Source organism: Pleurodeles waltl, chromosome 1_2 (assembly GCF_031143425.1).
Source record: "Pleurodeles waltl isolate 20211129_DDA chromosome 1_2, aPleWal1.hap1.20221129, whole genome shotgun sequence".
In the NCBI taxonomy this organism is placed as follows: Eukaryota; Metazoa; Chordata; class Amphibia; order Caudata; family Salamandridae; genus Pleurodeles; species Pleurodeles waltl.
The window spans coordinates 237,383,641-237,398,459 of NC_090437.1; positions in this window are offsets into that span (position 1 = coordinate 237,383,641).

Consider the following 14,819-nt stretch of genomic DNA (forward strand, 5'->3'; position numbering starts at 1 on the left):
GTCCACACTGAAGCTACTCTAGTCTCTGAGGGTGGGGTGGATTTAGCCACACTAGCTGCCTGGCCGCCTAACATGCAAAAATACAGGCAGCAGCTCTTTATTAATGGGACAAGTGTAGAGGGCCTGAGGGATACAGGTGCCAGTGTCACCATGGTGACAGAGAAACTGGTTTCCCCTGGCCAATACCTGACTGGAAAAACCTATACAGTCACCAACGCTGACAATCAGACTAAAGCACATCCCATGGCAATGGTAACTTTAGAATGGGGAGGGGTCAATGGCCTGAAACAGGTGGTGGTCTCCTCAAACATCCCAGTAGACTGTCTGCTTGGAAATGACCTGGAGTCCTCAGCATGGGCTGAGGTAGAACTAAAAACCCATGCAGCCATGCTGGGTATCCCTGAACTGGTGTGTGTAAAAACAAGAGCACAATGCAAGGCACAGGGTGAAAAAGTAGAGCTGGAGTCTGGAAGAAAGGCCCAGCCTACCAAGAGAAAAGGAAAGTCAGTTGGGAAACCAACTGCAACACAGTCAGAAAAAGAGAACCTCTCTTCTCAGGAAGAAGTTCTGCCCTCTGAGGGAACTGAGCCTTTGGAGCTTGAACCTTATCAGGTTGAGCTCTTAGGCCCAGGGGGACCCTCAAGGGAGGAGCTGTGTAAGGGACAAGAAACCTGTCCCTCTCTTGAAGGCCTTAGGCAGCAAGCTGCTGAAGAGTCCAAGGGCAAGAAAAATGGAACACATAGGGTCTATTGGGAAGATGGACTCCTGTACACTGAGGCCAGAGACCCCAAACCTGGTGCCACTAGGAGAGTGGTAGTGCCTCAGTCGTTCAGAGAGTTTATTCTGACCTTAGCCCATGATATTCCCCTTGCTGGGCATTTGGGACAAACCAAGACGTGGGAGAGGTTAGTCAACCACTTCTACTGGCCCAATATGTCCCACAAGGTTAAGGAGTTTTGCCTCTCCTGCCCCACCTGTCAAGCCAGTGGTAAGACAGGTGGGCATCCAAAGGCCCCCCTCATTCCACTTCCAGTGGTGGGGGTCCCCTTTGAAAGAGTGGGTGTGGACATAGTTGGTCCACTAGAACCTCCCACAGCCTCAGGAAATATGTATATCCTAGTAGTAGTGGATCATGCTACTAGGTATCCTGAAGCTATTCCCCTTAGGTCAACTACTGCCCCTGCAGTAGCCAAGGCCCTCATTGGTATCTTTACCAGAGTGGGTTTCCCTAAGGAGGTGGTGTCTGACAGAGGTACCAACTTCATGTCAGCATACCTAAAACACATGTGGAATGAGTGTGGAGTGACTTACAAATTCACTACACCATACCATCCACAAACTAATGGCTTAGTTGAGAGATTCAACAAGACATTAAAAGGCATAATCATGGGGCTCCCAGAAAAACTCAAAAGGAGATGGGATGTCCTCTTGCCATGTCTGCTTTTCGCTTACAGAGAGGTGCCACAGAAGGGAGTAGGATTCTCACCCTTTGAACTTCTGTTTGGTCACCCTGTAAGGGGACCACTTGCTCTTGTTAAAGAAGGCTGGGAGAGACCTCTTCATGAGCCTAAACAAGACATAGTGGACTATGTACTTGGCCTTCGCTCTAGAATGGCAGAGTACATGGAAAAGGCAAGCAAAAACCTTGAGGCCAGCCAACAGCTCCAGAAGTTTTGGTATGACCAAAAGGCTGCAATGGTTGAGTTCCAACCAGGGCAGAAAGTCTGGGTTCTGGAGCCTGTGGCTCCCAGGGCGCTTCAGGACAAATGGAGTGGCCCTTACCCAGTGCTAGAAAGGAAGAGTCAGGTCACCTACCTGGTGGACCTGGGCACAAGCAGGAGCCCCAAGAGGGTGATCCATGTGAACCGCCTTAAGCTCTTCCATGACAGGGCTGATGTAAATCTGTTGATGGTAACAGATGAGGATCAGGAGGCAGAGAGTGAACCTCTCCCTGATCTTCTGTCATCAGACCCAAAAGATGGCTCAGTAGATGGAGTGATCTACTCAGACACCCTCTCTGGCCAACAGCAAGCTGATTGTAGGAGAGTCCTACAACAGTTTCCTGAACTCTTCTCCCTAACCCCTGGTCAGACACACCTGTGTACCCATGATGTGGACACAGGAGACAGCATGCCTGTCAAAAACAAATTTTTTAGACAGTCTGACCATGTTAAGGAAAGCATCAAGGTGGAAGTCCACAAGATGCTGGAATTGGGAGGGATTGAGCGCTCTGACAGCCCCTGGGCTAGCCCAGTGGTCTTAGTCCCCAAACCTCACACCAAAGATGGAAAGAAAGAGATGAGGTTTTGTGTGGACTACAGAGGGCTCAACTCTGTCACCAAGACAGACGCCCATCCAATTCCTAGAGCTGATGAGCTCATAGACAAATTAGGTGCTGCCAAATTCTTAAGTACCTTTGACTTGACAGCAGGGTACTGGCAAATAAAAATGGCACCTGGAGCAAAAGAGAAAACAGCATTCTCCACACCTGATGGGCATTATCAGTTTACTGTTATGCCCTTTGGTTTAAAGAATGCCCCTGCCACCTTCCAAAGGTTGGTGAATCAAGTCCTTGCTGGTTTGGAGTCCTTTAGCACAGCTTATCTTGATGATATTGCTGTCTTTAGCTCCACCTGGCAGGATCACCTGGTCCACCTGAAGAAGGTTTTGAAGGCTCTGCAATCTGCAGGCCTCTCTATCAAGGCATCCAAATGCCAGATAGGGCAGGGAACTGTGGTTTACTTGGGCCACCTTGTAGGTGGAGGCCAAGTTCAGCCACTCCAACCCAAGATCCAGACTATTCTGGACTGGGTAGCTCAAAAAACCCAGACTCAAGTCAGGGCATTCCTTGGCTTGACTGGGTATTACAGGAGGTTTGTGAAGGGATATGGATCCATTGTGACAGCCCTCACTGAACTCACCTCCAAGAAAATGCCCAAGAAAGTGAACTGGACTGTGGAATGCCAACAGGCCTTTGACACCCTGAAACAAGCAATGTGCTCAGCACCAGTTCTAAAAGCTCCAGATTATTCTAAGCAGTTCATTGTGCAGACAGATGCCTCTGAACATGGGATAGGGGCAGTTTTGTCCCAAACAAATGATGATGGCCTTGACCAGCCTGTTGCTTTCATTAGCAGGAGGTTACTCCCCAGGGAGCAGCGTTGGAGTGCCATTGAGAGGGAGGCCTTTGCTGTGGTTTGGTCCCTGAAGAAGCTGAGACCATACCTCTTTGGGACTCACTTCCTAGTTCAAACTGACCACAGACCTCTCAAATGGCTGATGCAAATGAAAGGTGAAAATCCTAAACTGTTGAGGTGGTCCATCTCCCTACAGGGAATGGACTTTATAGTGGAACAAAGACCTGGGACTGCCCATGCCAATGCAGATGGCCTTTCCAGGTTCTTCCACTTAGAAAATGAAGACTCTCTTGGGAAAGGTTAGTCTCATCCTCTTTCGTTTGGGGGGGGGTTGTGTAAGGAAATGCCTCCTTGGCATGGTTGCCCCCTGACTTTTTGCCTTTGCTGATGCTATGTTTACAATTGAAAGTGTGCTGAGGCCTGCTAACCAGGCCCCAGCACCAGTGTTCTTTCCCTAACCTGTACTTTTGTATCCACAATTGGCAGACCCTGGCATCCAGATAAGTCCCTTGTAACTGGTACTTCTAGTACCAAGGGCCCTGATGCCAAGGAAGGTCTCTAAGGGCTGCAGCATGTCTTATGCCACCCTGGAGACCTCTCACTCAGCACAGACACACTGCTTGCCAGCTTGTGTGTGCTAGTGAGAACAAAACGAGTAAGTCGACATGGCACTCCCCTCAGGGTGCCATGCCAGCCTCTCACTGCCTATGCAAGTATAGGTCAGTCACCCCTCTAGCAGGCCTTACAGCCCTAAGGCAGGGTGCACTATACCATAGGTGAGGGTACCAGTGCATGAGCATGGTACCCCTACAGTGTCTAAACAAAACCTTGGACATTGTAAGTGCAGGGTAGCCATAAGAGTATATGGTCTGGGAGTTTGTCAAACACGAACTCCACAGCACCATAATGGCTACACTGAAAACTGGGAAGTTTGGTATCAAACTTCTCAGCACAATAAATGCACACTGATGCCAGTGTACATTTTATTGCAAAATACACCCCAGAGGGCACCTTAGAGGTGCCCCCTGAAACTTAACCGACTGTCTGTGTAGGCTGACTAGTTCCAGCAGCCTGCCACACTAGAGACATGTTGCTGGCCCCATGGGGAGAGTGCCTTTGTCACTCTGAGGCCAGTAACAAAGCCTGCACTGGGTGGAGATGCTAACACCTCCCCCAGGCAGGAGCTGTAACACCTGGCGGTGAGCCTCAAAGGCTCACCCCTTTGTCACAGCCCAGCAGGGCACTCCAGCTTAGTGGAGTTGCCCGCCCCCTCCGGCCACGGCCCCCACTTTTGGCGGCAAGGCTGGAGGGAACAAAGAAAGCAACAAGGAGGAGTCACTGGCCAGTCAGGACAGCCCCTAAGGTGTCCTGAGCTGAGGTGACTCTAACTTTTAGAAATCCTCCATCTTGCAGATGGAGGATTCCCCCAATAGGGTTAGGATTGTGACCCCCTCCCCTTGGGAGGAGGCACAAAGAGGGTGTACCCACCCTCAGGGCTAGTAGCCATTGGCTACTAACCCCCCAGACCTAAACACGCCCTTAAATTTAGTATTTAAGGGCTACCCTGAACCCTAGAAAATTAGATTCCTGCAAAAACAAGAAGAAGGACTGCCTAGCTGAAAACCCCTGCAGAGGAAGACCAGAAGACAACAACTGCCTTGGCTCCAGAAACTCACCGGCCTGTCTCCTGCCTTCCAAAGAACTCTGCTCCAGCGACGCCTTCCAAAGGGACCAGCGACCACTGAATCCTCTGAGGACTGCCCTGCTTCGACGACGGCAAGAAACTCCCAAGGACAGCGGACCTGCTCCAAAAAGACTGCAACTTTGTTTCAAGAAGCAGCTTTAAAGAACCCTGCATCTCCCCGCAAGAAGCGTGAGACTTGCAACACTGCACCCGGCGACCCCGACTCGGCTGGTGGAGAACCAACACCTCAGGGAGGACCCCCGGACCACTCTACGACTGTGAGTACCAAAACCTGTCCCCCCTGAGTCCCCACAGCGCCGCCTGCAGAGGGAATCCCGAGGCATCCCCTGACCGCGACTCTCTGAAACCTAAGTCCCGACGCCTGGAAAAGACCCTGCACCCGCAGCCCCCAGGACCTGAAGGACCGGACTTTCACTGCAGAAGTGACCCCCAGGAGTCCCTCTCCCTTGCCCAAGTGGAGGTTTCCCCGAGGAAGCCCCCCCTTACCTGCCTGCAGCGCTGAAGAGATCCCTTGATCTCTCATTGACTTCCATTGCGAACCCGACGCTTGTTCTAACACTGCACCCGGCCGCCCCCGCGCCGCTGAGGGTGAAATTTCTGTGTGGGCTTGTGTCCCCCCCGGTGCCCTACAAAACCCCCCTGGTCTGCCCTCCGAAGACGCGGGTACTTACCTGCTGGCAGACTGGAACCGGGGCACCCCCTTCTCTCCATTGAAGCCTATGCGTTTTGGGCACCACTTTGAACTCTGCACCTGACCGGCCCTGAGCTGCTGGTGTGGTAACTTTGGGGTTGCTCTGAACCCCCAACGGTGGGCTACCTTGGACCAAGAACTGAACCCTGTAAGTGTCTTACTTACCTGGTAAAACTAACAAAAACTTACCTCCCCCAGGAACTGTGAAAATTGCACTGTGTCCACTTTTAAAATAGCTATTTGTGAATAACTTGAAAAGTATACATGCAATTGAAATGATTCAAAGTTCCTAATGTACTTACCTGCAATACCTTTCAAACAAGATATTACATGTTAAATTTGAACCTGTGGTTCTTAAAATAAACTAAGAAAATATATTTTTCTATAACAAAACCTATTGGCTGGATTTGTCTCTGAGTGTGTGTACCTCATTTATTGTCTATGTGTATGTACAACAAATGCTTAACACTACTCCTTGGATAAGCCTACTGCTCGACCACACTACCACAAAATAGAGAATTAGTATTATCTATTTTTACCACTAATTTACCTCTAAGGGGAACCCTTGGACTCTGTGCATGCTATTCCTTACTTTGAAATAGCACATACAGAGCCAACTTCCTACACATGTGTTCTTTGTTTTCCATGTCTCCTTGTTCACAGTTGGTGTTTGACCATATGGCTCGTGGCCATTTTGTCCATCTAGCCTGTGCCCCTTTGCCATAGGCGTGGATGTGTTCTTTGCTTTGCATGACTTCTTGCTCCTTGTTCCTCATGCCTCCTTGCTCCTTGTTGTTATTTTACCATGTGGCTGGCAGCCATTTCATGCATCTTGCCAGTCTGTCTTTGCTAAAGGGTAGCATGAGTTCTTCTTTGTTACCCATGTCTCCTTGCTCCTTGTTGTTTGACCATGTGGCTGGCAGCATTTTGGCCATCCTGCCAGTGTCCCTTTGCCATAGGCTTGCATGTGTTCTTAGTTTGCTATGCCTCCTTGCTCTTTGTTGCTCTTTTACCATGTGGCTGGCAGCCATTTTGTGCATTTAGCCAGTGTGCCTGTACCACAGGCTTCCATACAGATATCATTAATTATTGATCATTTGTGTATTTTAAGATTATATTTTATGTTTTATTTTAATTTTCTAAATAGTTTTTTTTCATTTTCATTCTATTTTTAATTTAATTTACATTTTCAATTTTATATATTTTTTTTATTTCATTTTTTTTTTTGTGGTAATCTTTTTATTTTTTTTTTATTTTAATTTTTGTCTTGTTTTTTATTTTACTTTTTCTTTTATTTTATCATATATTTTCATTTTTCCTCAATTTTATTTAATTCTACATTTTCAGCATCCATCCATTCCTCCATCCATCCATCCATCTATCCATCCATCCATCCTTCCATCCACCATAATTGCACAGCCACAATGCAGCATTTGGTTTCTTTAGGTGCGTAATAATTCCATTTCCTCCTGGACCCTCTGGCTGCAGAGCACTGCAGACAAATCAGCAGCATAATTCATTTTTTAATAATTAATGCATTTCACCCGGAACACCTCGCATTTTTAAAGATTGTTCCATCTACCCATGCACCTCTCTCTGACTACCACAGATCTCTTCTTTAAAACAGATGGAGATAAAGCAAAGAGCTATATCTGCATGTTGTACCGCCTGATTTGAACTGAAATTTTTTGGTGTGGTTTGACTTTACAATGTTAGATTAAATTGTTATTTATTACATAAGTAACCAACCGCACTACTATTGCATTTGTCTTTACTAGTTCAACTTGCAACAATGCCACATTGCATTAACTACATGTTGCTTGGTTGCTTTTAGGTGCACAAGAGAAGAGATGTCACATCAACCGCAGTACTGCCAAAGAGAAGGCCTGTACAGTTAAGTGCTCAAAACTCTTCTGCTTGTGCAACTTAGTGCCTCTGTCAACTGAGAGGTTTACAGTGCCCACAAAGAAAGTTGCTCCTAAGAAAGGGGTCAGTGAGAAGAAGTGAGTTTTCCACCAGTGATGTGCCGACGGCAAACTTTTTTGGGAGACGTGTGAATTGTGACACTGGCCTCCGGAGAGGAACCTGGGAGCAGCACTCTCATATCTACAGCACCACGCCAACCCTAGCCCAAGACCATGTCTGTCAGCGAGGAAAAATGACTCAACATGTTTGCAGTAGTGAAGGTGAGGAGACCCGAGAAACATCAGCTACAACTGGTCAAATCGCAGTAGAAGATGTGGAAGAAGAGGGTGACAGCCTCAAGCAAAACAGCCCTGTCCCTGGCAGTGTGCCAGAATCACTGGCCTCAACAACCTCATAATGGTGCATGAAGCCTCAGAGTAAGATAGAGACACAACAGTATACGGTGTCTGCACCACAACACACATTGAGCCTACCACCAACTACATCTAAAAAGTCAACTGCATCAGTGGCCCCACAAAAGAAGAATGCCCAGGCTTCTATTATGGGCATGTTTAGGCAGCACTATGACCGCAACCACCCAGTTGCACGTTTGTACAATGGGAAGCAGGCAAAAATGTTAGTGCTGGACCTCCTCCCTTTTTCTTTTGTAGAAGGAGTAGGATCCTTAGAGTTTGTGGCAGCCATCAGCCCGAAATGCAAGGTTCCAAGTCAGACCTATTTTGCCAGAGTTGCTGTTCTAGCGCTGCATCACGATATGCTGCAACTAGTGGGACAAGCTTTGCAGCAAAGTGCGTTCTACATTATACACTTGACGACAGAAATGTGGACCAGTTTTCAGGCTACTGATTACATGTGCATCACTGCCCACTGGATCTCTTTGGTGGGGGTAAAGCAAAATCTATCTTCAGGTCTTGGACCTGAAGACATTTTTAAAGAGCATTTGGCGGCATGCAACAGTAGCCATGTTTGACATGGAGAAATCCATACAGCTGCAAACATCTTGGACAAATTGAATAGCAATGTCTGAATGGCTGCGACAATGATGTCTCGAATCTGATTTTTTCCCATGGACAATGGCAGTAACATAGTCAAGGCAATGGAAGATGGTGGCTATTTCAGGGTTCTGGCACACTGCATCAACTTGGTTGTGCATGACTTTCTCAAAAAAGGGGACATAGGGGGTCATTACAACCCTGGCGGTACAGGACCGCCAGGGCTGAAATGGCGGAAGCACCGCCAACAGGCTGGCGGAGCTCCCCTGGTCATTACGACCGTGGCGGAAGCGCTGCGGTCGCACCGCCGGGGCCGGCGATTTCCCGCCACAATGGCCCCGGCGGTAGTAATCTGCCAGGGCCGCGCTGCTAGAGGCGCTGCCCAGGGGATTACGAGTCCCAGGGGAGTCACGGGGTCCCTGGGGGCCCCCATGCAGCTTTTCACTGTCTGCTATGCAGACAATGAAAAGCGTGATGGGTGCAACTGCACCCGTCGCACAGCCGCAACACCGCCGGCTCCATTTGGAGCCGGCTCACATGTTGCGGCCCAGTGGGGATGTCATAATGGGCACCGCGGGAATGCGGCCGCATTGACGGCCGCACAGTGGTTACAACTTGGTAGGTGGCGGTTGCCCCCCGCCAATGTTGTAATGACCCCCATAGTCAGCAACATACTGACCGCCTAGAGACAAATCTGCACTCAATTCAGTCATTCTTTTAAAGCCTGGAAACAGTTGTGGATTATTCAGCATGGTAATAGAGTACCAGTTAAAGCTCTGATACATGAGGTGCCAACACATTCCAACTCAACCTATTATATGTTGCAATGTCTATTTGAGCAGTACAGACAGATCAATGAGTATGTCATTCTAAGAGGAAGGGATGCAATTGGGAAAGTTATGACTATGGATGCAGACAAATTGGGCCTAGTCAAATGCCTGACACAGATGCTGCTTCCTTTTGAGGTTTTCACGTGGGAAGTTAGCAAAGAGGACAGTACAATGGGGCAAGCTATCCTGTTGTGCATCTGCTACATGACCAGCTAAAGAAGGGTTCTGAAAGGCTCACACTTGGAGGTATGAATGAAATCTCAGAAGCTCATGCCTTGGTTAAGAGCCTAAGCTATCACTTGACTTGTAATGCAAGGCTGCAAAATGACATTATCAAGTGTAAAAAGTACATCTGTGCCACCCTACTTGACCCACGCTACAAAAATATTCTTCCCACTTTCATTTCTTTTTCTGAAAGGGATGTTTCAAAATACAAGAGATAGATTATTGAGCAAGCTGTAGAAATGGAAGAAGAATGGCTAGAACTTAGAGCCCCACTCTGCGTTTAACTTCTAGAGAGGGAAGGTTGGTCACACAGCAGCCAACATCAGCAACAAGAACACTGGCAACAACAGCATCAGAAGTATCAAACCCAACCTATGCATTGGCTTGGTTTCAATTGGCAGGTCTTCAGTCCAGTGCAGGGGCATAGGCAAAGGCAAAATAGATCAAGCAAGTGGCAGCACCAATTACACTTCAGAGGATGTTCCAGAAGTATCCGGATAACGCAAAAGAGATGTTTGTGGATCAAAACCCATTGATCAGTTGGTATGGAAGGATGTGTCAATGGCAGAGCTCAGCATGCTGGCAATAAAGAATCTGACTTGTCCTGTAGCCTGCATGTCTGCTGAACATGTGTTCAGTGCAACTGGCACATTTGTATCAGTGAGAAGGGCCAGTCTCTTGCCTTAAAATGTAGAGAAGTTAACCACGATCAGAGTGAACTAGCATTTTATATCACCTGATTACACAGTTCCTAAAAACACCACAGGAGTAGGAAGAGTATTATTGGTCAGAATCAAGTGTGTTTGCTGACCAACTTCTGGGTGAGCCACCTGAGTTTGAAGACTGTGTATGCCAGTGCCACCATAGAACTTTCTAATTATTTCTCATTTCACTTCTTTCATTCTTTCTTTGTAAAAATATATTGAATATCTAGAGGCACATTATGTCTATGTCGGATGAATGCTACCCCATCATTTTTTTGTCACATACATGGCCAGATTGGAGTTAGACCCATATGCTGTGAAGAAGCCACCACATTCCCTCCAGGACATTCAAGACAATGCCTGCCGCCCTTATATGCCATTGCCTATCCTTTTTTACATCACCTACAAGGGTGAGTATTGATTAAAAGACTGCCAGTGCCAATGCCAAATTCCAATGTGTTGCTACCATCAAAGAGGAGATAATGTTTTGTATCAACCACCATGCTTGGATTTGAAAAGATAGCCACTATTACACCAATGAGTAGTGATATATTTATTGATTTTTAGTGATGATTGATGATGTATGTGGTGGCTGACAGAGAGGAAGGGAGTCCAACACATTTGTAAACTTGATTTTGATGATTTGCAATTTTTGGAAGCTGATGGCTGATAATGTTTTCCTGAAAGTGATTGGCCTTTCAAACTTAGCAGAATTTACCTGCAGGGTAAAATCTACACAAAATACTCCAATTCTGTTTGTTCTTCAACAGTAGTGCACTAAATAGGCCTACCTTGCTCAGTTTGGGACAGGGATAGAGTTACTCTGAACCCCAAGAAGGAGGAAGAGGATGGAATGTCTCAGGGCAGGACTACCTTAGCAGTTATAAGGAGAAAGTTATTGATTTCTAAGAGAAACTATGATGATGGTGAAGGCTCTAAGGCCTATAGTCACTCAGCTCTGTGGACTGGAATGAGGTGTGGATTTGGGAAATGCTTCTCAGTGTGTGTTGCATTTCTGTATCAAACGCGAAGCTCCTTTTTATGTTCCCGCTCTGCCCATGTATTTTGGCTTAGCTGAAGCCTACAGCCTGTGCCCTTTTACCTAAATAAGCAATGTTTTCATTTATTATTTTATTCATTTTAGAAAAGCCTGTTTTTAGCTGTAGTGTTTTATTTTCCTAATCAGTTATCATTTAGCAAACATGTTATTATCATTGTTATGCATGGCATTTTTTATCATGTTCCTTGCCCCAATGTTGACAAGAACAGACTGGGAATGGCACAAGAAAATGTTTTGTATTGCTGCCACAAGACTCTGTAAACAATTTAACACTTAGACACATGTTCAGATCAGGCCTACTTCGCAGAACAAAACATATTTACCTATATGAGTACCATGTGTGCCAAGGGTCGTTTGAGGGGCCGTTCCAAACCAGGAATTTCCATTGATGCTGCATGCCATTTTGCAGTCGACCTCAGCCTCATCTCTACAGTCAGTTCAAGTGAACGAGGGCAGACTCTTGTGCCAATGTAACTATGTGGGTGAATCTCTCATAGACTCAGAATGGAGAGATTTGGCTAAAACTGCCATGCTGTTACTATATGTTAGAGATCAGGTGTGAGGTAGGAATCATTTTTCTATGTTCATTGCAATATGTTGGGGTCGTTTATATATTAACATCACTGATTTTCACAATCCTAATTGTATTATGTCTCATTACCCTCATTACTGTAGCTCATGCATTTTATGGTAGATTGAAGTCTTTTCAATAAATCTATTGAAAATTATCCTGCAGCTCCTTCTTTGCCTGTGTATGATACTCATGGCTGATGAGAGAAAAGGGTATGACCCATTCACTGTGGCTCACCTAAGAAGTCACTAAAGTGTCATGCACTAGTCTGCCACAAATCACCTCCATCCTTTGTGTCTGCAAGCCAGTAGGGTTGGAACGACAGTGTGGGAGAGACTCAGTCACCCGCAAGCGGTGGTGCTGCTGGCCCAAGTTTAGCTGTCTTGTGGAATCACAAGAGTCACACAACAGCCTCTGAGTCTTCTTGGCACATTCATGACTCCACGTGACTCCACATGAAGCTTACCTTGCTTCCTTTTGTCCTGGCCTTTTACCCTATAACACAGCTACTGTTTTTCAATATGCAGGCCTACTCCTAGTCGTCTCCTGCACAAACCAAACTTGGAGAAAGCTTAACACTCCAGCTTACGTACAGGACAGATTCAGTAGACACCCAAGTGTGATAAATATTCCAAGAAGAATGGCCATGCAACACCCAATTTGGCAATACAGTATTATTTTCCTTTTAACAATCATCATTTTTAGAACATTGTGGGTTAACTTCAATCTGCCATAATTTGTATTTTTCAAACCTAAAAGACATAACATTTAGAGATAAAGTATATTGGGTTTCTCTGAGACAGAAGGACTGTTTGCAAAGCATTTAACTGAACTGTGTCATACTTTTCTCTTCATTGTTTCCTTCTGCAACAGATTGATGATGATGTGCTGCTCAGTGCCCTGATGAATGTTGTCATAGTTTATTTTCTGTAGTGTTTGTCTTCGTCACACCTTTCTCTAAATCCCATTTCCCATCCATTCATTCAGCCCCTGACCCTCTTTTCCCCCAGGCTTCATTTTACACCAGAAATGGATCACACACTTGCTGGGGCAAATGTGGTGAAAGCAACACCAACTGACTGTATGACCTTCTATTCCTTGAACAATATTCTATTCTGGTTCCATCAACATCATCATTAAGGCCTTGTGTTGTGTGTTGAGTAAATACTTTACCATGTCCAGCCACTCCTGACTCTGAGTCCACTTCTCCTGACTCAAGGATTTCATTCTGTTTTTAAATATTAGCTCCCCATTGCCCAGAAGAAGTTTATATTGCTAGTTTTTATTATCACAGCAGGCCTTCTTTGTTGTGTGCCAAATACTGTTGTTATGATTGTTTGGTCACAGTCTTCCTAAAGTTATGATACAATATATGACCCACTAACTCTCTGTTGTCTTTCAATCTAGTTGCCAGTGATGGATAACCCTTTGATTAATCCTGCAGTTGGAATTCGCATGGGTGAGAGTGGCACCTTTTGTCTTCCCTGTTAGTGCATTAGCCTGCTGCTACTACCACTACCCCCTTAAGATGCCAATTTGGGAAAAACTCTGCAGTGAGAAAAGTGAGGTATTAGCCCTCGCTCATCTATTCAGGTAAGAGAAGAACAAGGATTGAAGTGAACTTGCTTAGTTAGTGAATAATGTTTACTGAAGAAGATGTTGTATGAGTGTATGTAGGTTTTTGTTGGCAAAACAGGCAATGGAAATTCTCCCCTAGTGTTGTCACATAGGCTCTCATTATTCTAATGAGACTACTGGATTTTGAGCAGCAAGATCGTCCACGGTGTGGAAGACTGAGTCTGACCAACTATGGGTGACACCTGTCGCTCTAAATCCAGGTTTTGCTCCAGCTAACTAGCAGTGCCTCGTCTCTCCCAAGAGGTAGAGATTATTGGGCAGCTGAGCACATGACATATCATACATCTAAGGGAAGTCGTGGTCACTCAGATCGCATTCGGTTCTCTCATTCACAATTCGGTCTCATATCTAAATGACAACAAAAAGCAGTATGAGTTTTAAAGACTGGTTTAATAAAACAACTGCATTTTAGATAGCAAAGTGTGAGCTGCAATAACCAGGACGACACAACATGACAATATTAAAATGGTGATGAGGAGAGTGAAGCATAAGAATAACGCTATTATATTGTCACTAGAATCTATGGACTATTTCCTGTCTAAGTCATAATCTGAGCACAGCATGTTAAGCTCTAATTCTGCCTTTCAGGTTCCCCCGGGAGGACATCAACCCTCATACCTGAGCAAAGGCCTGTAGTCTGCGTGAGCATCTGCAGCAAAGCATTCAGCAATCAGCATACAGTCATGGTTCCCTGGCTGGAATCTCCCTCTTAACATGTAATGAGACTAGGAAGTGTTTTTATAATAACACAGCTGATGTTCTAAAAAAATGTCCCTACGTAAGAATATGTATTTTCTACGAATGTTGGAGACTAAACTTCTACCACGTTCACCGGCAATGTACCAAACTGTAGCCTTGACTGAAGCACAAAGTCATCAAGAATGTCATGTTTGAGAACACAGTGCTGGGCTAAGCAAAACATTTAGATAGATGAAAATAAAACAAGACCGTAAAACTGGTTATTGTAAAAATAACAATGTGAAACCGACTAAAATATATCTAAGTCAAAGTGCACAGCAGCCTTGTGTGTTCAACTATCGTGCATGAAGCTATAACTAAAATGGCTACACAACACCCTCCCATTTTCGGTTAAAGTGGTTGAAAGCCAAAACTAAAATTCCATTACAAAAAAAAAGCTCAACCTAAGATATATATAAAAACGAAAAAAAAAATTGACAAGTTAAAAGGACACACGAGCATACTACCTGGCAATTTAAAACATGAGCATGTGGCTTATAACCGAATTCAATGGACATGTTAATTTAGAAAAGTTCCAAATTAAGTACAAGCCATGGAGAACGGGAGATCTTCCACTTCGGCAGGTGACAGAACTGGAAAGT